Source organism: Mirounga angustirostris, unplaced genomic scaffold (assembly GCF_029215605.1).
Source record: "Mirounga angustirostris isolate CCGP_5_RB_7025 unplaced genomic scaffold, mMirAng1.0.hap1 SCAF_16, whole genome shotgun sequence".
Taxonomy (NCBI): Eukaryota; Metazoa; Chordata; class Mammalia; order Carnivora; family Phocidae; genus Mirounga; species Mirounga angustirostris.
In genome coordinates this window covers 30,393,727-30,420,761 of record NW_026991724.1, presented here as the reverse complement: position 1 = coordinate 30,420,761, position 27,035 = coordinate 30,393,727, and the positions used below count along the sequence as shown (strand labels likewise).

Sequence of the window (27,035 nt, the reverse complement as noted above, 5' to 3'; positions counted from 1 at the left end):
TCCCAAACTACTCCGGCCCCACCTCCTTTCCCCCCTGTGCACAATAGCTAAACTGCTCAGTTTCTGTCTCATTTCAAATTCCTGAGTGGACAATTGCATGGACCCAAACCCATCATGTTTCCACACTACACCACCCAAATCACTTAGCACTGGCCAGCTAGTGGAAGAACTACCCTTGGGTCAGGTAGTTATAAAATTGACTTGGTAAGAGGAATTGGGTCACGTGTGGTACAAATATGCCAATGCATGCATCTATCTGGGACTAGAGGTAAGGTTATGGGCAGAGAAAGCAGTGATTGACATTTCTAGAACAGCACTCACTTGTTTCCATTTGTTTTTGCCAGGTTTCCTTCCTATCCTCTTAGACCTCTTCTGTGTTTGACGCTTGAATGGTAATGGAAAAGACGTTTGTCACAGGTTGGATTTCCTAAGAAGTGGATTCTAAGATGGAGGTTAGGGTGTGGGGGGCTGATTAGGAAGTATTCTTGGGGGTCAACGCCAGAGAAAAGAAAGGAAGGAAACAAGTTTGGTCCAGGGAGAGGTCAAGCTGTGACGAGATCTCAAAAGAAACTTGGCAACTCTGTAGGGAGTCTCTTAAAGATGGGCATACCCTACAAAACTCTCCCTACTTGGGGCAAGAAAGACTTTTTACCTCCATCTTTTCAATAGTCACACCCCGAGACAAGTTGACCCATGAGAAATGCTGTTGATATGGACAGGCCCTTAGTTCTTCACAGATTCTTCTCTCTCACCCTCAAGAGTCAGAGTAAGGCTTCTAACCTGCCAGCCACTTCTTGCAAATTATCACGATTTTATTAATTTAGGGGAGCAGTGTGGAATGTCAGAACTACTCAGAGTATATTATGATAGAAGGAAGTGAGTTAACATGATCCTGGAACAAAACTATAAATGCATACTGTTGACCATTCCATGTAAATAGCAGGCAGTTTCTCATCTGATAGGGAATGAAAAGGGCCCATTTGCCAGATCAGTGACCATATAATATGAACCTGTGTGTATTAGCCATGTCTTTTCTTTTTTTTTTTAAAGATTTTATTTATTTATTTGACAGAGAGAGAGATAGTGAGAGCAGGAACACAAGCAGGGGGAAAGGGGGAGGGAGAAGCAGGCCTCCCGCCAAGCAGAGAGCCCGATGTGGGACTCGATCCCAGGACCCTGGGATCATGACCTGAGCCGAAGGCAGACGCTTAACGACTGAGCCACCCAGGCGCCCAGCCATGTCTTTTCTATATTCTGATGCTGTGACATCAGAACCCTTGCTGACCCTGGCAAGGCTCTTCCTTGTGCAGAACTGGCCTCTCACTGGGTTTCAGGTTCCAAAACTGGCTCAGGTCTGGCAAAAATGAGCAATGTGTTGTATCTTTTTATTATAAGTGATTGCTCTCAGCCTCCCGATCATGCGCTCTTGATCTCTCTTGATTGTACACATTTAGTAGTACTCTTATTGGCTGCCCATCCTTCGTGCCCGGAGATGTCCTTTTCCTTTAAGCATCTTCATAATGCTCTGTAGGAAGGGCCTTCCTGGTTGCTGCTCTGACCTTTCAATTCATTACAATAATTCTGCCCACCTGACGTTCAATGTCACCATCTGGCCTCTATTTCTCCAGAGTGTGAGCTTCCCCGTTGCTATCGGTAAGCCCAGTTCTGTCCCCGTGTATCCGAGAGTTAGCCTTGGCCTGCCAAGGAGCCCCACCAGGCTTCCAAGGGATGCTGGTCTCCCACTCACCCGCACATTCTGCATTTCCTTACAAACATATCTTCTCCAAGACTTTCCATGGCACACAAGCACCTGGCGGGTTCTCTGGCCTTATTCTGAGCCTTTCAATCCATTTCCATCACCTTCTGTGGAAATTCTGGCATTTCCACCTCATTTATCACGGGCCATTTCTTTTTCCATGCCTCTAAAAACATCCTAGCAGCAGGTCCGCATCGTCTCCTGGGTCACTGCCTCATCCCCTGTTGGCTTCTCAACAATTCCATCATCTGTGTAACTACTTTCCGCATAAATTCCCTCATTCGAAGTACTTAGAGGTGTTTCTGTTTTCCTGGTTAGACCTAAATGATTCTCCATTCAACATCTCCAGTTTAAAACTCCCTTAGGGAAGGAACCATCTGTTCTCTATCTTTGAGGCATCTAACTAAGCACCTGATATTTAATCAGTTCTCAGTAGAAGTTTGATTAATTTATTGGACAATATTTACATAGAGGTAATTTCTCCAGCTACAAATGTCTGCCATGTGTGTAGTGAAAGGTAAGCTTCTGAACATATTGTGAAGCCTCATCCTTTGAAAAAAAAAATAGAAATATTCCTGCCTTCAATTGAAAAAAAAGTTTTAAATTCCTTTTTAATGATTTTATTTGAGAGAGAGCACGTGTGTGATCAGGCGGGAGAGGGGTAGAGGGAGAGGGACAAGCAGACTCCCTGCTGAGCTCAGAGTCCAATGCAGGGCTTGATCCCATGGCCCTAAGGTCATGACCCGAGGTGAAATCAAGAGTTGGATGCTTAACTGACTGAGCCACCCAGGCGCCCCTGACAAACCCTCCTTCAATTATAGCTGCATTTATATGTCAGTTTTGGTCATTAGCATTTCTTCAGAAAGCCAAAACTGAAAACCACTTTCCAAAATCATCCCACAATAAGGGCACAGTTCCCCCTCTTGTCGGCCCCTGTCACTGTTGTATAATGTTTCCCTTTATGCCATGAAATTTTGACCTACAGAAAACTTCAGCCATTCCCTAATCCAGTCATTTATTTTACAAGTGAAGAAGCAAAAAGAGCCAAGGAAGATCAACGACTTGTCCAAAGTCACAAAGCTGTGACAAAGCCAGAACTGAAACTTCAGTTTCCTGCTTCCTTACGCAGTTTGCTTTCTGCCAACCACGACCCACCTTCCTGAAATCACCCAGCATTGCAGCTCAGTGAAACACCAAAGAGAATGATTTGCTTTTCTTCCAAGCCTCTTTCCAGGCCGGTCTTTGTTGGTGGGGCTTTAAGAAAGGGCTCTTATCTACTCAATATACACTCATTGGGTGACTTCAATTACCAGACATTGTGCTGTGGACACTGGATAGAAGGTGGTAAAAACAGGGCATGGCAAATAGTGATAATAGCAGAGAGAAGAAGGAGGAGGAGGAGGGGAAGGAAGAGAAAGAAGGAAGAGGAGCAAGGAGAAGAGGAGGGGGAGGGGGAGGGGGAGGAGGGGGAAAAGAAGAAAAGAATAAGGAGAAGAAAAGATATGACCCCTGCTCTAATGAAGCTTCTGGATTAGCGGTTTTTTGTCTATAGAAGCATTTCAGAAAATAAACCTTATAAAAAGTCAATCTGAAACACAGAAAAGAAGGGTCAATCTAATTCAAGGATCAGCAAACTGTGGCCTATGGACCAAATCCAGCTTGCAGCCAATTTTGTATAGCCCACAAGCTAAGAAGGTTTTGACCTTTTTAAAGAGTTGTAACAGAGGGGCACCTGGGTGGCTCAGTTGAGCATCTGACTCTTGATTTCGGCTCAGGTCATGATCTCAGGGTCATGAGATCGAGCCCCACATGGGCTCCATGCAGGGTATAAAGCCTGCTTAAGATTCTCTCTCTCCCTCTCCCCCCACCTCTCAAATAAATAAATAAATAAATAAAAATCAAGGGTTGGAATAGAAAGAGAGAGAGAGAGGTGTGATACAGACCCTAAGTGGCCCAAAAAGGATAAAATATTTACTCTCTTATCCTTTAAAGAAAAAGCTTGCTGACCCCTGGTTCTAACTTCAAAGAAGCAATGAGTATTTGTTGACTTTGCCTTCCCAGCATATATTTCCATTCCCCATTCTCAGACGTGTCTTCTGGATGGGACTGGCCCCACTCCCATCTCCAGTGTAGAGGATGAATCTATACTTTAAGAAATCCTCCTTACCTGTGGTAATGGTTCAGGAATGGGTACAGGGCTCCATTCTGGCCAATAACAGGCTCCACAGACTCTTGGAATCCGTTGGGAGAAAGAAGCTCTCTTGCTCTCCTCCCCTCAGGAGTGGAAGCTGGAAGGGAGGAAGCCTGAAGCCACTGGGGTTGGTGATATGGAGATAACCAATCTGAAGAAGGAAAGCAAACCAGTCTTGGTAAGTTTGTGTCACCTTTTCGCTTATTAGGTTTATGTCACTTGCAACCTAAATAGTCTTCACAATGTCTGGAAGAAATCATGGTAAATAATATCTATTCCCTCCATCAATCAAATTATTTGTAATCCTGTAAACTGCTAAAGAAGTCATAGACCAATGGAACTACAAGTTCTGGGGGCTCTTATCTTTATATTTACCTTTGTACACCATCCCCAGCACAGCTCCAAAGCTTGCTGATGGCTCAGAAGCTGCATTGTTACAACCCATTAGAACTCATCAAGCAGGGGCACCTGCGTGGCTCGGTGGGTTAAGCAGCTGGCTCTTGATTTCGGCTCAGGTCATGATCTCAGGGTCCTGGGATCCAGGCCCTTGTCCGGCTCCCCACTCAGCAGGGAGTCTGCTTGAGATTCTCTCTCTCCCTCTGCCCCTCCCCCCCACTCACGTTCTCTAAATAAATCTTAAAAAAAAAACTCATCAACCAACCCCCAGTTCCAATGAGCTTCACCTGGATCATCCCCAGAGCTTAAGTAACATTTGCAGAGTGCTCTGAAACAATCATGGAGATTTGATTCAACCCTCCAAGCAGACTTTTAGCCCTAATTCCTCAACTGGAAATTCATCCTGTTATTTCGTGTTATTCGTACCAGGAATCTTTCCTCATTCACAACGAGATTTTGCCTTTCTTAATCTCGTGCAATTTCAGAAAGTTAAAGGCCTGGAAAATACATTAGCAGCCGTTCACTCCTGGGTTTCCCAAAGTGTGGGACACATAACACTGATGGGTCTCAAATTAATTTCAGGGGTTGTGCTAAATGCCAGCTAATGGCATTAAATATTTCTAAAGCACATCGTATAAAGTTATATTTCTTTCTTAATTTTCTTTCTCTTCTGATTTTAAAGAAAAGGAATGTTGTAGGCTGGTGTTACTATCTTTAGTGGCTTTCTTTTGTTGTTGTTTTTTTAGTGACTTTCTAGACTTTTCCAGAGACCCAACCTCAGACTCAGCCTTCAGCTGGTCACAGTATACAGCTGGAACTTCAGAATATCGTGCAGCATGTTTTCATGTAATTACTTTTACACCTCCCTTGTATTTACCAGGAAAATATACTAGTTTTCCATTTATGGTCATGATATAAAGCTTCCTTTGTGTTTTAAATGAGGCTATTTAAAAAAGATAGTAAGTGCACTGTCTAAATGTTCTCCAAATAGGGCAAAGATTCTAATATACATAATTTGGGCTTTGGAATCACTGATGTAAAGGAACTCTCCTGTTGAATTGAGTTAATCCTGCTCTTTGTTATCACTCTGTCATCATAAAAGCCCATACAGATCCTCATCTTGTTAAATTTTACTTCTGGATATCTTGCCTCTTTTTTTTTTTTTTAAGATTTCATTTATTTATTTGAGAATGAGAGAGAGAGAGAGCGTGTGCATGTGTGCAAGTGAGCAGTGGGAAGAACAGAGGGGGAGGGAGAGAGAAAGAATCTTCAGCAGATTCTGTGCTGAGCTTGGGGCCCGATGCAGGGCCAACGTGGGCTCAACCCTGAGATCATGACCTGAGCCAAAACCAAGAGTCAGATGCTCAACCTACTGAGGCACCCCAGGCACCCTCTGGATATCTTGCCTCTTAATGCAAATCCCTCTCTTGTTTCCTTTCACCCCATGAGGACAACCACTTTATGATGTTTTTGTTAAATATGCTCAGATTTGTTTGTGTCTCTGAAAAATAAATAGCATGGTTTTGTATAGCAAATTTGTTTTGCTAGATTCAATTCTGGTTTTTACTTTCTTCACTCAATGCTGCTCTTATGATTTATTTACTTTCATTTCCTCTAACTGCTGCATGATATTCTGCAGTATATGCATCGACCATGTTTTTTTTTAACCTAGTCCCATGTTGATGGACATCTATGGTGTTTCCATTTCCTTCCCACCTCTGAACAACACTATGTTGAGGTTCCTGATGCCTGTCTCCTGGTACACTCATATACCAGTATTTCTAAGGCTTTTACCCAATAGTGGGATTGCTGGATTGTACAATGCTTAATTTTACTAAATACGGCTATTTCGTGCTTAAGAACAGCTGAATATGTTTAATTATTCACAAGTAGAACATATAATTTGCCAATTCTCCACAGCCTTGCCAACATTTGCTATTATCCAAATACATGTTTTAATGTCTACAAATTTTAGGAGTGTAAAGTGATATCTCCTTGTTGTCTTGATCTGAGTTTCTCTGATTTCAAATGAAGCTGTGTATCAGTTCACATACTTTCCCATCTGGAAATTGCCTGTTCATAATCTTTGCCTATTCTTCTTTTGTGTTCCCCATCATTTTCTTGTTCATTAAAAAGACTCCTTGTATATTCTAGATATTGACATTGCAAATATTAGCTCTATATCCTATAACATAATAATGTGTAACTTCCAAACTAATAGGAGAGAAAATAATAAACTATCAATCCAAAAGAATATAAGAAAGGAGATAGATATAAACATAAAACGTAGAACAAATAGAAGTCACATAGTAAGATTTTAGATTTAAACTCAAATATATCAGTAATGTAGATGGACCAATCATTCCAATTAAAAGACAAATAATTTCAACCAGATATTTTTAAATTACAAGTTGTTTACAAGAAGATATCTAAAACATAAGAACACAAAAGTTATAAATAAAAGGGCAGAAAAAATACCACATAAGCATTAAATTGTTTTTGAAAGATTTTATTTATTTATTTGACAAAGAGGGACCCAGGGAGAGAGGGAATACAAGCGGGGGGAGTGGGAGAGGGAGAAGAAGACTTCCCCTGGAGCAGGGAGCCTGATGTGGGGCTCGATCCCAGGACCCTGGGATCATGACCTGAGCTGAAGGCAGACCCTAATGACAGAGCCACCCAGGCGCCCGATAAGCATTAAGTTTTTAAAAGTTGGTATAACTGTATTAATATCAAACAAAGCAAAAACCTATACCAATGGTGAAATTTTCAGCTCATCCTGGAGGTAGAGTATCAAGAGATGTGTGTACCTAATAACATAGCCTCAAAATATGTAGAGCAAAAATTGACAAGATACAAAAGAGACAAAAGCACAATCACAGTGGGAGATTTCGGTGATAGCTTACAGAACAAACAAACAAAAATCAGTAATGATCTAGAATATTTGAATAATACAATTACAATATTGTCTTAATGGACGGCTATAGAATACCGTAACTAGCGACTACATAAAACACATATTCTTTCCAAGAACATATGTAATATTTACAAATATTTCTGGCCCATAAAACAAGTCTCAAAAAATTTCTAATGATTTAAACCATCATAATTTTTTTCTGGCCCTAATACAATGAAGCAAAGAATCAATTACAAAACAAAAGCTAAAAAAATTCATTAGTTTGAACATTTAAAATACACTTCTAAATAATCCATAGATCAAAAAACTATGGCAATTCACATGTATTTTAACCAAATGATAATAAAACTAAAAGATGATAAACTACTTATGTGTGGACACAAATACTTACGAGCAGCAGATAAACCCATACTTTAAGAAAAATTCATAGCTTTTTTAGAAAAAGATGGACAAAGAGCTAAACATATATGTCAGTAAGCTAGAAAAAGAAAAACAAAGGACATATAAAGAAATACAGGAAGATGGGCCTCCTGAGTGGCTCAGTCTGTTAAGCGTCTGCCTTCAGCTCAGGTCATGATCCCAGGGTCCTGGGATCGAGTCCTGCATAGGGCTCCTTGCTCAGTGGGGAGCCTGTTTCTCCCCCTCCGACTCCCCCTGCCTGTGCAGGTCCTCTCTCTTTCTGTCAAAGAAATAAATAAAATCTTTAAAAAAGGGCGCCTGGGTGGCTCAGTTGGTTAAGCAACTGCCTTCGGCTCAGGTCATGATCCTGGAGTCCCAGGATCGAGTCCAGCGTCAGGCTCCCTGCTCGGCAGGGAGTCTGCTTCTCCCTCTGACCCTCCCCCATCTCATGCTCTCTCTCTCTATCTCATTCTCTCTCTCAAATAAATAAATAAAATCTTAAAAAAAAAATCTTTAAAAGAAAGTCTAGTCTTCCCACTGGGTTTAAAAAAAAAAAGAAATACAGGAAGAGAAATTAACAAAATAGTCAACATCAATAAAGAAAACCAACAAAGTTTATTTTTGGAGAAACTACCAAAATTAATAAACCCATGATAAGACACCAAGAAAAGTAGATAGAAGGCACAAATAACCAAAGTCAGAAATTTAAAATGAAGCATTACCACAGATTTTATAAACGTTAAAAAAGTCATAGAAGGTATGACAAACAACTTTATGCCAATAACTTTGAAATAAATTGAGTTGAATGAACAGATTCTAAAAAAAAAAATTTAAGAGAGGGAAATAGAAAAGTTGAATGGATCTTAAAATATTCATTTATAAAAATAACCAATCTGTGGGCGCCTGGGTGGCTCAGTTAGTTAAGCGACTGCCTTCGGCTCAGGTCATGATCCTGGAGTCCCTGGATCGAGTCCCGCATCAGGCTCCCTGCTTAGCAGGGAGCCTGCTTCTCCCTCTGACCCTCCCCCCTCTCATGTGCTCTCTCTCTCTCATTCTCTCTGTCTCAAATAAATAAAATCTTTAAAAATAAATAAATAAAAATAAAAAAAAAAATAACCAATCTGCAACTGGAGCTTTCCGCCCAGATTATAGAGAAAAGTCAAACTGGTGATCTCTGGGCCAGCTTCTGTTACAGATGCTTTCTATAGTCCTTATAGTGTCTTACGTTTTTTGTTAACCCTGAATGCCGTTAGACTAGGCATATGTTCTTCAGTTCACCACAGATCTTATCTAGTGCTTTGCTTAGGTTATCTGCCTGGGCCCATAAGGTACTTTTTTTTTTTTTTTTTGCAACCCCTGAAAAATCATTCAAACCCATTAAGATCGTTCTAATTTCAAATGGATGCATAAAAAGAGGTTTGCCTAATGCTGATTTTCCTCAACTTACCAAATTTAGACTATTTTACAAGTACCTCCAAGTGAATTTTCTTCTTTTGAGGGACTTGTGAGGCCAGATATCATTGCTATGTATAATGGGACACATTTGCATGTCCATAGACCCCTATCAGTTGGTACTTAACTGTAGTTATCCAAACTGTAATGGTAAGAGAAAATCGTCCCCAAGACTCCTTTCACTTCTGACACCTATTACAAGTTTGAGGGATTCCCAAAATAAATCTTTCTAGCATGACCAGCCTAAGACTATCAGGTGTGGCTAGTCCCACGCTAAGACCCAGTGTGGCCAGCCCCCACCCTAAACAAAGACACTCCAATTATGTATGACAAAGCTGAGGGCAAAGCCAAATAGCTCTTTGGGCAAGGCCACATTCTTTACTACACAGTACAGACATATAAATGATGGTTCTTAATTCAAAGTCTTGGAGTCCAACCTATCAACCCATTTATATATGGACAGGAACAAATGGAAAAGGGGCCAGTTTTGATAAAGGGGCTATAAAAAAACAGAGTAACCAAAATGCAAAGTAATATCATCTTACTATATTCTTTCCATAGGAGCTTTGTTTCATGATTCTTAATGTTATATCCCTGAGTAACTCACTTGAGATCCCAGCTGGTTTTCAAAGGCAATTTCAGCAAAATAAAAAGGTTAAGACACACTGAAAGCTCACCCTGCCTCTTCCTATTAGGTATAGTTTTAGTATCTCTTTTCTTCCCCGGCAATCTATGTGGAAAACTAAAGAGATCTTTACCCCAGAATAAGCAGCTCTGTACCTTTGTTTTGTGGCTGACACCTTTCAGAAGAAAAAAAATAATTTAACATGTCTCTTCTACTTAAGTTCCTTGACAACCAGACTACCCAACCACAAAGAAATTGGGCTGTCATAGAAACAAGCCCTGGGATTTTTCATAATACGAGTCACATAATATCCCTCAATAAAGTGCTCACTCACCTTTTAAATATCTAACTTAAAAATCCTTATTTGTCAGTGATTATATATTCTCCAGAAACATTATTATAAAATTCCTTGAACAGCAAGCACTCCTTGTGCATTCAAAATCTGATTTACATACAGTTTTCAGGAGCATTGCGTAATACATAGTGAGATCTACCTTGTTGATTTGCTTAGCAGACTCCTTTTTTTTTTTTTTTTTCCTCATAAATGGTATAATGGTAACATTTAGCCCAGGCTGCATTGGAATTATCACAGACTGTGAATTAATGGCATCTCTGTTTGGCATAGTATCTCATGCACCATGAGTGCTAAATAAATATTTGTTGTATTGAATTGAATTTGTGCACGTTTTATTATACATCCATGTTAAAGCTCTCAGAACTTGAGATAAGAGCCTAATGGGGCTGAGAGTGTAAAATGAGTTCAATGGTTTAATATCCAGGAATCTACATGAAAGAATACCAAATCCTCTGCCATGTGGTTTCTTGAGGGAAAGCACATTTGATCAGCACTGATAAGACAATAGAACGAATCATAGAGCCTCTGTCACTTTTTTTTTCCAAATCCACAGTAACATATATATTCATCTTGTCAGGTTGCTATATAAATAGATGAGGTAAAACAACATGGCATTTGTTGTACTTCAATTACTTTCTTGTATAATGTCAAGAAGTAAAAGCTAACAAACCATAACTTTTCTTGACATTTCCTCCCTCAAGTGACCAATGATGGATTTGCCTTAAAAAAGCATTCATCATTTTAAAGAAGGGTAGAGACAGTAGATTTCTTTGTGTTATTTTTTTTTTCCATTTTTTAAGCCAGTGGTTAAATTGAAAAGCCCAGCTCTCCTGCAGATGGGAACAAAACCTGGTTGATAAGATTACATGTTTCTAATCCTAGGGGATGTTTGAAGTCATCCAAGGAGAGAGAGCATTTGCTGTCATAAATGGTCTGGAGATGGAACTGAATTCCCAGACAGGCCAAGAGGCCACCCTCACCATTACAGCCCCCCCCCCCACCTCCTACCCCCTTTCCCATTAAACAGTATATACTTTGCCAAGCAAATCTTTTTATGTAGCCAGACCTGACTGCCCAGCATGATTGTTAGGACCACTGGCATTTGAATTTGAGGGACATAGTTTCAAATACCATCTCCTCCATTTACCAGCTTTGCGAACTTGCTCAAATTATTTAAGTTCTCTAAACCTACTACCTTATCTGTAAAATAAAGACAATAATATCTAATTTCACAGATTGATGGCAAAGGATAAAATTAAATAACATGCTAAAAGGGATCACTGCAGGGACTGCTCAAAAAAGGGAAATACCTATTAGCAAATTCATTGTAAGCTCCATGAAGACCAGAACCATGTCAGGCTCAGTCACCATCTAGATCCTCAGGGATTAGCACAAAATTTGGCCCTTAGGTGTTCAATATTTGCTGAATAAATTAGTATATGGATGTGATGGTGATGATTTTTATCATTAGTATCCCCTTTGGATGTCAGGGATCAGTGTATCAAGGTAATATAGCATTATTAAGTCTAGGCATCTATGATTTCATATGTGTTCACTTAAGCATCACACCAATCCTAGGAGATGGGCGCAATTATTATCATAATTTTATAAATGAAGAAACTGAGGCACAGAGAGGTTGAATAATTTGTCCAAGATTACAGTATAATCTTGTGTAAGCCCAGCAGCAAAGAATTGAATTGAATTACACTTTATCAGGAATAAGGGTCCTTGTTCAAATAATAATGATAATAGCTACTATTTATTGAACACATATGAGGTGATAGTCATCATTTTTATTTAACATTCACAATGACCCCTGGAGTCATCCTTACTACTGTTTTCCACGTGAGGACTGAGACACAGATTGGTTAAACAAATTACCCAAGTGTACACAGCAAGAAACCAGCCTAGCTAGGATTCAAGCCCAGGTCTGTCTGATTGCAAAACCATGCTCTGTGATCTCCATGTTTGAGAACATGGTAGAATACTTTGAGGATGGACCTTGGATTCCATTGTCAGATTTTCTCTTATGCTAGTTGTAGGAAAGATTGCCACTTGTTCACCGATGTGTTTCTTCTTTCTGGGCACACGACTAGATGTTATTTTCCAACCTCGCTGGTAATTGAGTGTTATCAAAAGTCTGATTTCTAGCCAATGAACATGAGGGGAAATGATGTGTTTTACTTCCAGGCGTGCCCTGTGGAAACCTCCCATATTTGCTTCTCTATGCTCCCACCCTTTCTCTACTAGATACAGAAGAGAGTGACCAGATTCTGTTGCAGGAGTCAGCAAACTATGCCCCAGAGCCAAATCCAATTTACCACCTTTTTTTCTAAATAATGATGTTTTATTGGAACCAGCCACCCCATTTACTTATTTATTGACTATGGCTGCTTTCATGGTACAATGGCAGCATTGAATAACTGTGACAGAGACTGTATAGTATGCAGAGCCTAAAATATTTACTACCTGGTTCTTGGCAAAAAAAATAAATAAAATAAAAGTTTAAAAAAATTGCTAACCCCTGTTCTAAGGAATGGCAGAGCCACAAGATGGAAGGAGTCTGTGTTCCTAAGTGAGTTGGTCAAAGGAGGCCACCCTGCCAACATGAACACCAATTCCAGACAACTAATTACTGAGCAAGAAATAAGCTTCTGTGATGAGCCATTACATTTGCAGACCTATTTGTTATAGCAGCTATCCCACTATAATTTATTCATAGGACACTCTAGTTAGGGAAAATAATAACATCCTTCCACATTCAGAAAGAACAACCTCCCTGGGCTTCTCAGAATTATCCACACATTGTCTCACTGCTTCTCCATATCACTTAACCCTTGCATTCAGCCACCACACTCAATTATGGAAGCACCTCGCCCTTTGTGAGAATGTAGCACACAAGTATCCCCATCACCCCCAAGAGAGACCCGCCAATGTCACTGTTCTACCTGGCATCCCTGCTTATTGGCAATTTTTTGGTTTTGTTTTTTAATTTAGGGTCTCAGCATTCCAAGGAGAAACAGAATTACAGCACTTAGGCAATAATTCCCTCTATATTGAGAAATAGGATTCTGGCAAGCATCGAAAAAAATATATTTTTATTAGGATGTCCAAAACTAGAATGTAATAAAGCACAGACCTTTCAGAAGAGGAGGGGGAAAAAACCTTTCAGTTCAGGGAAGGAAAGCCAAGAGCAGATTACTTACTGCTACAGAATCCAATATTGGAAAGTACTTGTTTCCCTTTTCCTGTGCCACATTTTTAATGTCTCCATGAGCTCAGTGTGCTGTGACTATCAATCACAGAAAACTACTGACATTATGAAACTACTTTTAAGATATACAGAGTTTTCAAAGCCAAAGTTGTCTGAAGAATAAAAATTTCCAGAGCTTGTATATTTTCAAAAATATCTATTTGATACACCAAGCTGAGTAATGGCCAGCTGTCTCCACTCTATAACTGCATAACAGAATGTATGAATATTGTTTTGTGGAGAACATTAAATACAGAAAATACAAAATTTTTTATGAGGATTCCCAGTTCTGCTACAGTCAACCTTTCCCATCTGTGGGCAGCAGAGGTCACATCAATGCCTGGGTGCTGAGAATGGGTAGATCAGAATTACATTAATTTGGAAGTAGACATAGTCCTCTAAGTTCTACTTTTTTTATTAACAACTAAAAGTTGTATATATTTAAGTTATACAGTGTGGTTTTGATATATATATACGTTTTGAAATGATTACCACAATCAAGCTAATTAACATATCAGTCATCACTTTGTGTGTGTGTGGTCAGAACACTTAAGATCTCAAATTCCAAGTGTATAATACAGTATCATTAACTATAATCACCATGCTTTGCATTAGGTCTCCAAAATTTTGTCACTCAGGAAATTTTGATGTTTTTCAGACACATATGGATATGAGTCATGGAGCCAAGTCTATGACTGTAGACTGGAACCGATGGAAATTTGCATCTTCTTCTAAGTGGCCAAGAAAGACCACCTGGAGGAAATAGAACCTGATCAGCAAGCATTACTATCAGCATCAATCTTTCATTCAACAAATTCTGAGTTACAGCTATATGCCAAACACCATCCTATACACTGGGGACATGATAGCTAATTAAACAGAGTAAATTCCTTTCTTCACAGGGGATCACATTCCAGAGGGGGATTATAAGGAATAAATAAATGTATTATGGATATTGAAACAGAGTTATTTTATACATAGTACAGTCTCTGATGACAATATAAGTAAAATTCAATAATAGAAAGGAAACCATAGAAACCTTGTTTTGGAAATGTTTATAAATATAATGAATTCATGGGTCAAAGTAAGAAATTACAGTGGAAATTGGAAAGCATTTAAAACTTAGTAACAATGAAAAACATTACCAACCAGGACCTGTGGAGTGTAATAAAAAGCAAATATATATATATATTGGAAAAGAAATCTAAAATTTAATGAGTTAAGCATTCAGCAACCCCCAAAAAGTGAAGTTATGGAAAAGGAGCCAGAAATATAGATGTAGCAATAACTAAACATTAATAACAGTATGCTATAGACATTAAGCCAATGCACTTGAAAATTTAGATGAAATGGACAAACTGCTAGAAAAATATAGTTTGCCAAAAACAATTCAAGAAGAAGAAAAAATAAAGCTGCAAATGAATAAGTTAAAATATACCCACAAAAAAGAAAACCATTCGATGATTTGTAGGTGAGTGTTACATAGCCTTTAGGAGCACATCATCCCTCTCATATAAACTTTTAGGGAGTAAGACAATAACAATAATAGCTAAAACTAAAAGCACTGTTCTAAGTGCTTTGTTTATTTTAACTGTTTTAACTCTCAAAATATCCCTATGATCTCAGTATTTCCATTTCCCAAATTATGAAGCCACTAGAATAAAAAAAGTATATGGTATTTAGCTTTTCCCCTTCCTACATCCCTATCCTCATACTGGAATTTCACATGCATAGTAAGACCTAACTTTTTTCGACAGCTATTACAGTGCTAGATTTAGGTAAAAAAGATTCTTTGTCCCCAAGAATAATCCTTTCAAAAGGAGTAAGCATTCTCCTTTCATGAGACTCACATTTCATGAGATTAATACAACTTTGATATGAAAACCAGACAAGAGCAGTGCAAGAAAAGAAAATTATACATCAAGTTCACTTATAAAGATACAAATATCTTAAATGAGATCAACAAACCAAATCAAAAATGCATAAAATACTTAATATGATAACCAAGTAAGGCTTTTTCCAGGAATGCAAGGTTGGTTTAACATTAGAAAATCTACTAACATAATTCATCGTATTTACAGACAAAAATGTATGATAATCTCAATATATGCAGGGGAAAAAACTTCTTAGCAAATTTGGAATAGAAAGAGAACTTCCTTAAGTTCTGTCAAAAACCTATAGTAAACATTGTATCTAAAGTAAAGCATTATACACATGTGGTCTCTTTAAAGGAAAAAACAAAGATGCCTGTTACTTCCTTATACTTAACATTATAATGAAGGTCCTAACTGGTATATTTATTCATAGGTATAATATGAAAGAAATTTAAATATATAGAGAGAGAGAGATAAATAGATAGGTCTTGAACAACATGTGTGTTAGGGACACTGCCCCCCTACACAGTTGAAAATTCACATACAACTTTTGACTCCCCAAAACTTAACTATTTTTTTTAAAGATTTTATTTATTTATTTGACAGAGACAGCGAGAGAGGGAACACAAGCAGGGGGAGTGGGAGAGGGAGAAGCAGGCTCCCCACGGAGCAGGGAGCCCAATGTGGGGCTCGATCCCAGGACCCTGGGGTCATGACCTGAGCCGAAGGCAGATGCTTAACAACTGAGCCACCCAGGCGCCCCACCAAAACTTAACTATTAATAGCCTACTGTTGGCTAGAAGTCTTACTGATAACATAAACAGTTGATTAACACATATTTTGTATGTTATAGGCATTATGTACTGTATTCTTACAATAAAGTAAGCTAGAGAAAAGAAAACATTATTAAGAAAATCACAAGGGGGTGCCTGGCTGGCTCAGTTGGTTAAGCAACTGCCTTCAGCTCAGGTCATGATTCTGGAGTCCCAGGATGCAGTCCTGCATCAGGCTCCCTGCTCAGCAGGGAGTCTGCTTCTCCCTCTGACCACCCCCCCATCCTCTCTCTCTCTCTCAAATAAATCTTTTTTTAAAAATCACAAGGAAGAGAAAATACATTTATAGTCATGTATTATAAAAAAAATTCACGTATAGGCAGACCTCACAGTTCAAACCAGTATTGTTTGAGGGTCAACTATGTTACATACATACAGAAAATGCAATAAACAGCACATTACGTGTTTGAGATACAAAAGGCCCTGCTGTAAGGGAAAGAATTACAGAAAAGCAAAAGGACAACTGATGTTAAAACTAGCAGAAACCACACCTGTTCCAAGTGCTCATCTTCAGGAAGCCTTACTCCAAATCTATTACTTGGGACCTATCTAACCTCCAAAGAGTTCAAAGCACCTCACAAATGTACTTGAGTCATCAGTATGTTAGCTAAGTGCCCAGGAAAGTAGATATTTTGCTCTCTTTTTAACAGATCAACACAAAAAGCGAAATGTCAGGTTGACCTTGAAATTATTTCTCCCAGATCTTAGCCTAGTTTCTCCTTTGGGCCCATTTATCTCATTGAAATGTGTATTAACATGTCCCTTTCCATATATATTCAGATTATTCTTGGGGACAAAGAATCTTTTTTACCTAAATCTAGCACTGTAATAGCTGTCGAAAAAAGTTAGGTCTTACTATGCATGTGAAATTCCAATATGAGGATAGGGATGTAGGAAGGGGAAAAGCTAAATACCATATGCAAATTATCTATATCGTTGTCTGAACTTTACAGATAAGGAAACACAGGCTAAGGTCATATGCCAACTTTTATTTTTTTTCCTGCTTTGGGCAACTCTTTCAAGAAATCACACGTATACATATATAACCTATATATAGAAGGAGAATGAGAAGACAAGCCACAAGCTGGGAGAAAATATTTGTAAAGACATCTGGTAAAGGATTTATCCAAGATTTATAAAGAAGTCTTAAAACTCAACATTAAGAAAATAAACAACCTGATTAAAAATTGGGAAAGAGTGGATTAAGAGTACACTTGTGGTGAGCCCTGAGCAATGTATAGAATTGTTGAATCACTATATTGCACACCTGAAGCTCATATAACACTGTACATTAATTATACTAGAATTTTAAAAATTAATTAGAAAAATTGGGCAAAAGATAGGAACAGAACCTCACCAAAGAAAATATAGAGATGGCAAGGGGGACGGAGCAAGATGGTGGAAGAGTAGGACACCTGGATTTCGTCTGGTCCCAGGAATTCAGCTGGATAGGGATCAAATCATTCTGAACACCTACAAACTCAACAGGAGATCGAAGAAAAGAAGAGCAACAACTTTCTCATCAGAAAAGCGACCACTTTCTGGAAGGTAGGATGTGCAGAGAAGTGAATCCGAGGCGATATTCGGGAGGATAGCCGTGGAGCACAAAATCGGAACTTTTTTTTTTTTTTTAAAGATTTTTTATTTATTTATTTGAGACAGAAAGAATGAGAGAGAGAGAGAGCACATGAGAGGGGGGAGGGTCAGAGGCAGAAGCAGGCTCCCTGCAGAGCAGGGAGCCCGATGCGGGACTCGATCCAGGGACTCCAGGATCATGACCTGAGCCGAAGGCAGTCGCTTAACCGACTGAGCCACCCAGGCGCCCCAAAATCGGAACTTTTAGAAGTCGGCTCCGCTCAGGGACGTCACTCCAGTGGCTAAGCAGGGGGTGGAAGCCTCGCGGGACAGTGTGGTCTCAGGACCCTCGGGGTCACAGAAAGACCGGGGGTGCCTGAGTGTGGCAGAGCTTCCAGGTATCGGATTGGGGAAGCCAGCTGCAGAGACGGAGCCGAGGCATGGGCTCCCAGCTCGGGGTTGCCATAAACCGTGATCCACCACACAGTCGGGCCACTGCTCCTCCAGCAGGGACCCAACAAGCGGCAGATCCAGGGAGACTCACCTTCCTCCCCCGGGAGGAGCTGCACGGGAGTGCACCGCAGGGATCTGCTGGGTTTGGAGACTCCGCACGGGGTCGGGTGCCAGAGATAGAAACGCACGGTCACAGGCCGGGTGAGCATGGAGTGCGGCCGGAGACCGGGGAGACGGGAGTGACTGACGGCTTTTCTCTGGGGGCGCACTGAGGAGCGGGGCCCGAGTTCTCGGCTCCTCCAGGGCAGAGATTGGGAGGCCCCCATTTTCACTCTCCTCCTCCAAAGCTGTACAGAGAGCTTGCAGGGAACAAAAGCTCCCGAGAGCAAACCCAAGCAGATTACTTAGCTAGACCGGCAAGGGCGGGGCAATTCCGCGTCCAGCAAAGACATTTGGGAACCACAGCAACAGGCCCCTCCCCCAGAAGATCAGCCAGAACAGCCAGCCAAGACCAAGTTTACCGATCAATGAGAACGGCAGAACTCCAGCACTAGGGGAATACTGCACATAGAATCCATGGCTTTTTTACCATGATTCTTTAGTCTTTCAAAGTTAAGTTTTTTTAACTGTTTTTTTTCTTTGAATTTTTCTTTTTCCCTTTTTCAACCAACATCTTATCAATCCCTTTTTTAAAAAACATTTTTATTTTTTGTTTTTAGAGTCATATTCTATCCCTTCATAGTAGTTAGCCTTATTTTTGGCATATATATAAAAGTTGCACTCTCTTTAAAATTTTGAGATACAGTTTCCTCTAACAGACCAAAATATACCCTAAATCTCTAGTGTATGGCTTTGTTCTAGTCTCCTGCCTGATCACATTCTCTCCCTTTTTTTTTCTTTTTTTTTTAAATCCTCTTCTTTCTTTTTTCAAACAACTTCTTATCAATTCCTTTTATAAAATTTTTTATAATTTTCATCTTTACACTCATATTCCATCCCTTCATCGTATTAACCCTTATTTTTGTACATATATAAGTTTTTCTTTCTTTAAAATTTTGGGAGGCACTTTCTTCTAACAGACCAAAATACACCCAAAATCTAGTGTGTGGCACTGATCTATGCACCAGCCTGATCATATTTGATCATATTCTGTTTTTTTTGTTTTGTTTTGTTCTGTTTTTGTTCCTTTTTATCTTTTTCTTTTTCTTTATTTCTCTTTTTCTTTTTTCTTTCTTTCCCTTTCTTTTCCCCCCATTACGGATCTCTTCTGATTTGTTTAGAGTATATTTTCTGGGGATGTTGTTACCCTGTTAGCATTTTGTTCTCCCATTCATCTATTCTCCTCTGGACAAAATGGCAAAATGGAAAAAAATCACCACAACAAAAAGAACAAGAGACAGTACTGACTGCCTGGGACCTACTCAATATGGACATTAGTATGATGTCAGACCTAGAGTTCAGAATGATGATTTTAAAGATACTAGCTGGGCTTGAAAAAAGCATGGAAGTTATTAGAGAAACCCTTTCTGGAGAAAAAAAAGAACTAAAATCTAACCAAGTCGAAATCAAAAAGGCTATTAATGAGGTGCAATCAAAAATGAAGGCTCTAACTGCTAGGATAAATGAGGCAGAAGAGAGAATCAGTGATATAGAAGACCAAATGATGGAAAATAAAGAAGCTGAGAAAAAGAGAGATAAACAACTACTGGGTCATGAGGGCAGAATTCGAGAGATAAGCGATACCATAAGATGAAACAACATTAGAATAATTGGGATCCCAGAAGAAGAAGAAGAAAGAGAGAGGGGCAGAAGGTATATTGGAGCAAATTATGGCAGAGAACTTCCCTAATTTGGGGAAGGAAACAGGCATCAAAATCCAGGAGGCACAGAGAACCACTCTCAAAATCAATAAAAATAGGTCACCACCCCGACATCTAATAGTAAAACTTACGAATCTCAGAGACAAAGAGAAAATCCTGAAAGCAGCTTGGGAGAAGAGATACGTAACCTACAATGGTAGAAACATTAGATTGGCAACAGATCTATCCAGAGACTTGGCAGGTCAGAAAGGACTGGCAGGATATATTCAGAGCACTAAATGAGAAAAATATGCAGCCAAGAATACTATATCCAGCTAGTCTGTCACTGAAAATAGAAGGAGAGCTAAAAAGTTTCCAGGACAAACAAAAACTAAAGGAATTTGCAAACACGAAACCAGCCTTACAAGAAATATTGAAAGGGGTCCTCTAGGCAAAGAGAGAGGCCAAAAGCAACATAGACCAGAAAGGAACACAGACAATATACGGTAACAGTCACCTTACAGGCAATACAATGGTACTAAATTCCTATCTTTCAATAGTTACCCTGAATGTAAATGGGCTAAATGCCCCAATCAAAAGACACAGGCTATCAGATTGGATTAAAAAACAAGACCCATCAATATGCTGTCTGCAAGAGACTCATTTTAGACCCAAAAACACTCCCAGATTGAAAGTGAGGGGGTGGAAAACCATTTACCATGCTAATGGACACCAAAAGAAAGCTGGGGTGGCAATCCTTATATCAGAAAACTTAGATTTTAAACCAAAGACTGTAATTATAGATGAGGAAGGACACTATACCCTACTTAAAGGGTCTATCCAACAAGAAGATCTAACAATTGTAAATATCTATGCCCCTAACATGGGAGCAGCCAATTATATAAGGCAATTAATAACAAAAGCAAAGAAACACATTGACAACAATACAATAATAGTGGGGGACTTTAACACCCCCTCACTGAAATGGACAGATCATCTAAGCAAAAGATCAACAAGGAAATAAAGACTTTAAATGACACACTGCACCAAATGGACTTCACAGACATATTCAGAACATTCCATCCCAAAGCAATGGAATACACGTTCTTCTCTAGTGCCCATGGAACCCTCTCCAGAATAGATCACATCCTAGGTCATAAATCAGGTCTCAACCGGTACCAAAAGATTGGGATCATTCCCTGCCTATTTTCAGACCACAATGCTTGGAAACTAGAACTCAATCACAAGAGGAAAGTCGGAAAGAACTCAAATACATGGAGGCTAAAGAGCATCCTACTAAAGAATGAATGGGTCAACCAGGAAATTAAAGAAGAATTTTAAAAAATTCATGGAAACCAATGAAAATGAAAACACAACTGTTCAAAATCTTTGGGATGCAGCAAAGGTGGTCCTAAGAGGAAAATATATAGCAATACAAGGCTTTCTCAAGAAACAAGAAAGGTCTCAAATATACAACCTAACCCTACACCTAAAGGAGCTGGAGAAAAAACAGCAAATAAAGCCTAAACCCAGCAGGAGAAGAGAAATCATAAAGATCAGAGCAGAAATCAATGAAATAGAAACCAAAAGAACAGTAGAACAGATCAACGAAACTAGGAGCTGGTTCTTTGAAAGAATTAACAAGATTGATAAACCCCTAGCCAGACTTATCCAAAAGAAAAGAGAAAGGACCCAAATCAATAAAATCATGAATGAAAGAGGAGAGATCACAACCAACACCAAAGAAATGCAAACAATTCTAAGAACATATTATGAGCAACTCTATGCCAGCAAATGAGATAACCTGGAAGAAATGGATGCATTCCTAGAGATGTATCAACTACCAAAACTGAACCAGGAAGAAATAGAAAACCTGAACAGACCTATAACCACTAAGGAAATTGAAGCAGTCATCAAAAATCTCCCAAAAAACAAAAGCCCAGGGCCAGATGGCTTCCCAGGGGAATTCTACCAAACATTTCAAGAAGAATTAATACCTATTCTTCTGAAACTGTTCCAAAAAATAGAAATGGAAGGAAAACTTCCAAACTCATTTTATGAGGCCACCATTACCTTGATCCCAAAGCCAAAGACCCCATCAAAAAGGAGAATTACAGACCAATATCCCTGATGAACATGGATGCAAAAATTCTCACCAAAATACTAGCTAATAGGATACAACAGTACATTAAAAGGATTATTCACCACGACCAAGTGGGATTTATCCCTGGGCTGCAAGGTTGGTTCAACATCCGCAAATCAATCAACGTGATACAATACATTAACAAAAGAAAGAACAAGAATCATATGATCCTCTTAATAGATGCAGAAAAAGCATTTGACAAAGTACAGCATCCTTTCTTGATCAAAACTCTTCAGAATATAGGGATAGAGGGTACATACCTCAATATCATAAAAGCCATCTATGAAAAACCCACAGCGAATATCATTCTCAATGGGGAAAAACTGAGAGCTTTCCCCCTAAGGTCAGGAACGTGGCAGGGATGTGCACTATCACCACTGCTATTCAACATAGTATTAGAAGTCCTAGCCACAGCAATCAGACAACAAAAGGAAATCAAAGGCATCCAAATCGGCAAAGAAGAAGTCAAACTCTCACTCTTTGCAGATGATATGATACTTTATGTGGAAAACCCAAAAGACTCCACCTCAAAACTGCTAGAACTCATACAGGAATTCAGTAAAGTGGCAGGATATAAAATCAATGCACAGAAATCAGTGGCATTCCTATACACCAACAACAAGACAGAAGAAAGAGAAATTAAGGAGTCGATCCCATTTACAATTGCACCCAAAACCATAAGATACCAGGAATACATCTAACCAAAGAGGGAAAGGATCTGTACTCAGAAAACTATAGAATACTCATGAAAGAAATTGAGGAAGACACAAAGAAATGGAAAAACATTCCATGCTCATGAACTGGAAGAACAAATATTGTGAAGATGTCAATGCTACCTAGAGCAATCTACACATTCAAAGCAATCCCTATCAAAATACCATCCACTTTTTTCAAAGAAATGGAACAAATAATCCTAAAATTTATATGGAACCAGAAAAGATCCCAAATAGCCAGAGGAGTGTTGAAAAAGAAAAGCAAAGCTGGCGGCATCACAATTCCAGACTTCCAGCTCTATTACAAAGCTGTCATCATCAAGACAGTGTGGTACTGGCACAAAAACAGACACATAGATCAATGGAACAGAATGGAGAGCCCAGAAATGGACCCTCAACTCTATGGTCAACTCATCTTTGACAAAGCAGGAAAGAATGTCCAATGGAAGAAAGACAGTCTCTTCAACAAATGGTGTTGGAAAAATTGGATAGCCACATGCAGAAGAATGAAACTGGACCATTTCCTTACACCACACACAAAAATAGACTCCAAATGGTTGAAAGACCTCAATGTGAGACAGGAGTCCATCAAAATCCTAAAGGAGAACACAGGCAGCAACCTCTTCGACCTCAGCCGCAGCAACTTCTTCCTAGAAACATCGCCAAAGGCAAGGGAAGCAAGGGCAAAAATGAACTATTGGGACTTCATCAAGATAAAAAGCTTTTGCACAGCAAAAGAAACAGTCAACAAAACCAAGACAACCTACAGAATGGGAGAAGATATTTGCAAATGACATATCAGATAAAGGGCTAGTATCCAAAATCTATAAAGAACTTATCAAACTCAACACCAACAGAACAAATAATCCAATCAAGAAATGGGCAGAAGACATGAACAGACATTTTTCCAAAGAAGACATCCAAATGGCCAACAGACATGAAAAAGTGCTCAACATCGCTCAGCATCAAGGAAATCCAAATCAAAACCTCAATGAGATATCACCTCACACCAGTCAGAATGACTAAAATTAACAAGTCAGGAAACGACAGATGTTGGCGGGGATGCGGAGAAAGGGGAACCCTCCTGCACTGTTGGTGGGAATGCAAGGTGGTGCAGCCACTCTGGAAAACAGTATGGAGGTTCCTCAAAAAGTTGAAATTAGAGCTACCATATGATCCAGCAATTGCACTACTGGTTATTTACCCCAAAGATACAAACGTAGGGATCCGAAGGGGTACGTGCACCCCGATGTTTATAGCAGCAATGTCCACAATAGCCAAACTGTGGAAAGAGCCAAGATGTCCATCGACAGATGAATGGATAAAGAAGAGGTGGTATATATATACAATGGAATATTATGCAGCCATCAAAGGGAATGAGATCTTGCCATTTGCAACGACATGGATGGAACTGGAGGGTGTTATGCTGAGCGAAATAAGTCAATCAGAGAAAGGCATGTATCATATGACCTCACTGATATGAGGAATTTTTAATCTCAGGAAACAAACTGAGGATTGCTGGAGTGGGGGGTGGGGTGGGAGGGATGGGGTCACTGGGTGATAGACATTGGGGAGGGCATGTGCTATGGTGAGTGCTGTGAATTGTGCAAGACTGTTGAATCACAGATCTGTACCTCTGAAACAAATAATGCAATATATGTTAAGAAAAAAAAAAAGAAGAAGATAGCAGGAGGGGAAGAATGAAGAGGGGAATCGGAGGGGAGACGAACCATGAGAGACGATGGACTCTGAAAAACAAACTGATGGTTCTAGAGGGGAGGGGGGTGGGAGGATGGGTTAGCCTGGTGATGGGTATCAAAGAGGGCACGTTCTGCATGGAGCCCTGGGTGTTATGCACAAACAATGAATCATGGAACACTACATCAAAAACTAATGATGTGATGTATGGTGATTAACATAACAATAAAAAAATTTATAAAAAGTATTATAAGAGAGTCTTATGAATAATTATATTGCAAACAGACTGGATAATTCATATGAAATGGACAAATTTCTAGAAACATGCTGTGTACCAAGACTGAATCATGAGGTAATAGAAAATCTGAGTAGATCTCTAACTAGGAGAGAAATTGAATCAGTAATCAAAAACTTTCCAACAGGGCGCCTGGGTGGCTCAGTTGGTTGGGCAACAGCCTTCGGCTCAGGTCATGATCCTGGAGTCCCGGGATCAAGTCCCGCATCGGGCTCCCTGCTCAGCAGGGAGTCTGCTTCTTCCTCTGATCCTCCTCCTTCTCATGCTCTCTGTCTCTCATTCTCTCTCTCAAATAAATAAATAAAATCTTAAAAAAAAAAAAAAAACTTTCCAACAAATAAAATCATAGGCTTCACTGGTAAATTCGACCAAACATGTAAAGGACAATTAACAGTAATCCTGCTCAAACTCTTCCAAAAGTTTAAGAGGAGAGAACACTTCCTAACTCATTCTGTGAGGCCAGAATTACCCTGATACTAAGCCAAAGACACTATAAGAAAAGAAAACTGAAAAACAATATCCCTTATGAATAATAATGCAAAAATCCTCACTAAATACTAGCAAACAAAATTCAGCAGCACTTAAAAAGGATTATACACCATGACCAAGTGAATATATTCCTGGAAGGCAAGGATGTCTCAATATTCAAAAATCAATCAATATAATACATCACCTTAACAGAATGAAGGAGAAAAAAACGATCAGCTCAATTGACGCAGAAAAAGCATTTGAAAAAATTCAATACATTTTCATGATAAAACATTCAGCAGACTGGAATTATAAGGAAATTACCTCACATAATAAAGACCATATATAAAAACCACAGCCAACATCATTCTAAATAATGAAAGACTGAAATTTTACTTCTAAGATAGTGATAGGACAATTATATCCACCTTTACCACTTCTATTTATTTTTTTTAAAGATTTTATTTATTTACTTAACAGAGAGAGCACAAACTGACAGGTAGAGGGAGAGGGCGAAGCAGGCTCCCCACTGAGCAAGGAGACCAATGCGGGGCTCAATCCCAAGACCCTGGGATCATGACCTGAGCTGAAGGCAGACGCTTAACCGACTGAGCCACCCAGGCGCCCCTACCACGTCTATTTAACATAGTACTAAAAGTCCCAACCAGAGCAACTAGGCAAGAAAAACAAATAAAGGGGCGCCTGGGTGGCTCAGTTGGTTAAGCGACTACCTTCAGCTCAGGTCATGATCCTGGAGTCCCGGGATCGAGTCCCGCATCGGGCTCCCTGCTCGGCAGGGAGTCTGCTTCTCCCTCTGACCCTCCCCCCTCTCATGCTCTCTCTCTCATTCTCTCTCTCAAATAAATAAATAAAATCTTTAAAAAAAAAAAAACAAATAAAAGGCATCCAAATTGGAACAGAAGAACAATTGTTCACAGACAACATGATCTTTTATGTGGAAAACTCTGAAGATTCCACAACAATAGCTAAAACAACAAAAATTTATTAGAACTAAAAAACTAATCCAGCAGAGTTCCAGGCTATAAAATCAACCACAAAAATCAGGTGCATTTCTATACACTAAAAATGAGCAATTGGAAAATAAAATTGGGGCACCTGGGTGGCTCAGTCGGTTAAGTGTCTGCCTTTGGCTCAGGTCATGATCCTAGGATCCTGGGATCAAGCCCCGTATCAGGCTCCCTGCTCAGTGGGGAGTCTGCTTTTCCCTCTCCTTCTGCCCCTCCCCCCGGCTCATGCTCTCTCTCTCTCTCTCTAATAAATAAATAAATAAAATCTTTAAAAAAAAAAGAAAAGAAAATTAATTTTTAAAATTTCATTTACAATAGCAACAAAAATAAAATACTTAGGAACGAACTTAACCAAAGAGGCAAATGGGTTGTACACTGAAAACAACAAAATTTTGCTCAAAGAAATTAAAGAACACACAGAGAAATTGAAAGACATCAAGACACCCCATGTTCATGGATCAGAAGTCTTAATATCGTTAAGATGTCAATACTACCTAATACAATCTACAGATTCAATACAATCTCTATCAAAATCCCAACAACATTCTTTTTTTTTTTTTTTGCAGAAGTAGAAAATCTCATCCTAAAATTCATATGGAATCTAAAGGGACCTTGAATAGCCCAAACAATCTTGGGGAAAAAAAGCAAATTCAGAAATCACACTTCTTGATTTTTAAAACTTACTACAAAGCCATGGTAATTGAAAGAGTATGGTACTGACATTAATAGAGACTTATACACTAATAAGAGAGAATAGAAAGCCCAGAAATAAGCTCTTACATATACAGTCAGATAACTTTTGACGAGAGTGC

At 39.3% G+C, this 27,035-nt stretch overlaps 1 long non-coding RNA gene across 1 annotated transcript in view; it reads right to left on the bottom strand.

The window, feature by feature from the left end:
• Positions 1 to 27,035, bottom strand: part of LOC129046296 (uncharacterized) — a 139,412-nt gene that overhangs the window by 55,458 nt on the left and 56,919 nt on the right. The window contains exon 3 of the long non-coding RNA XR_010408164.1: positions 3,924 to 4,098. This is a non-coding gene — a long non-coding RNA (uncharacterized LOC129046296). The remainder of the gene's footprint in view (positions 1 to 3,923; positions 4,099 to 27,035) is intronic.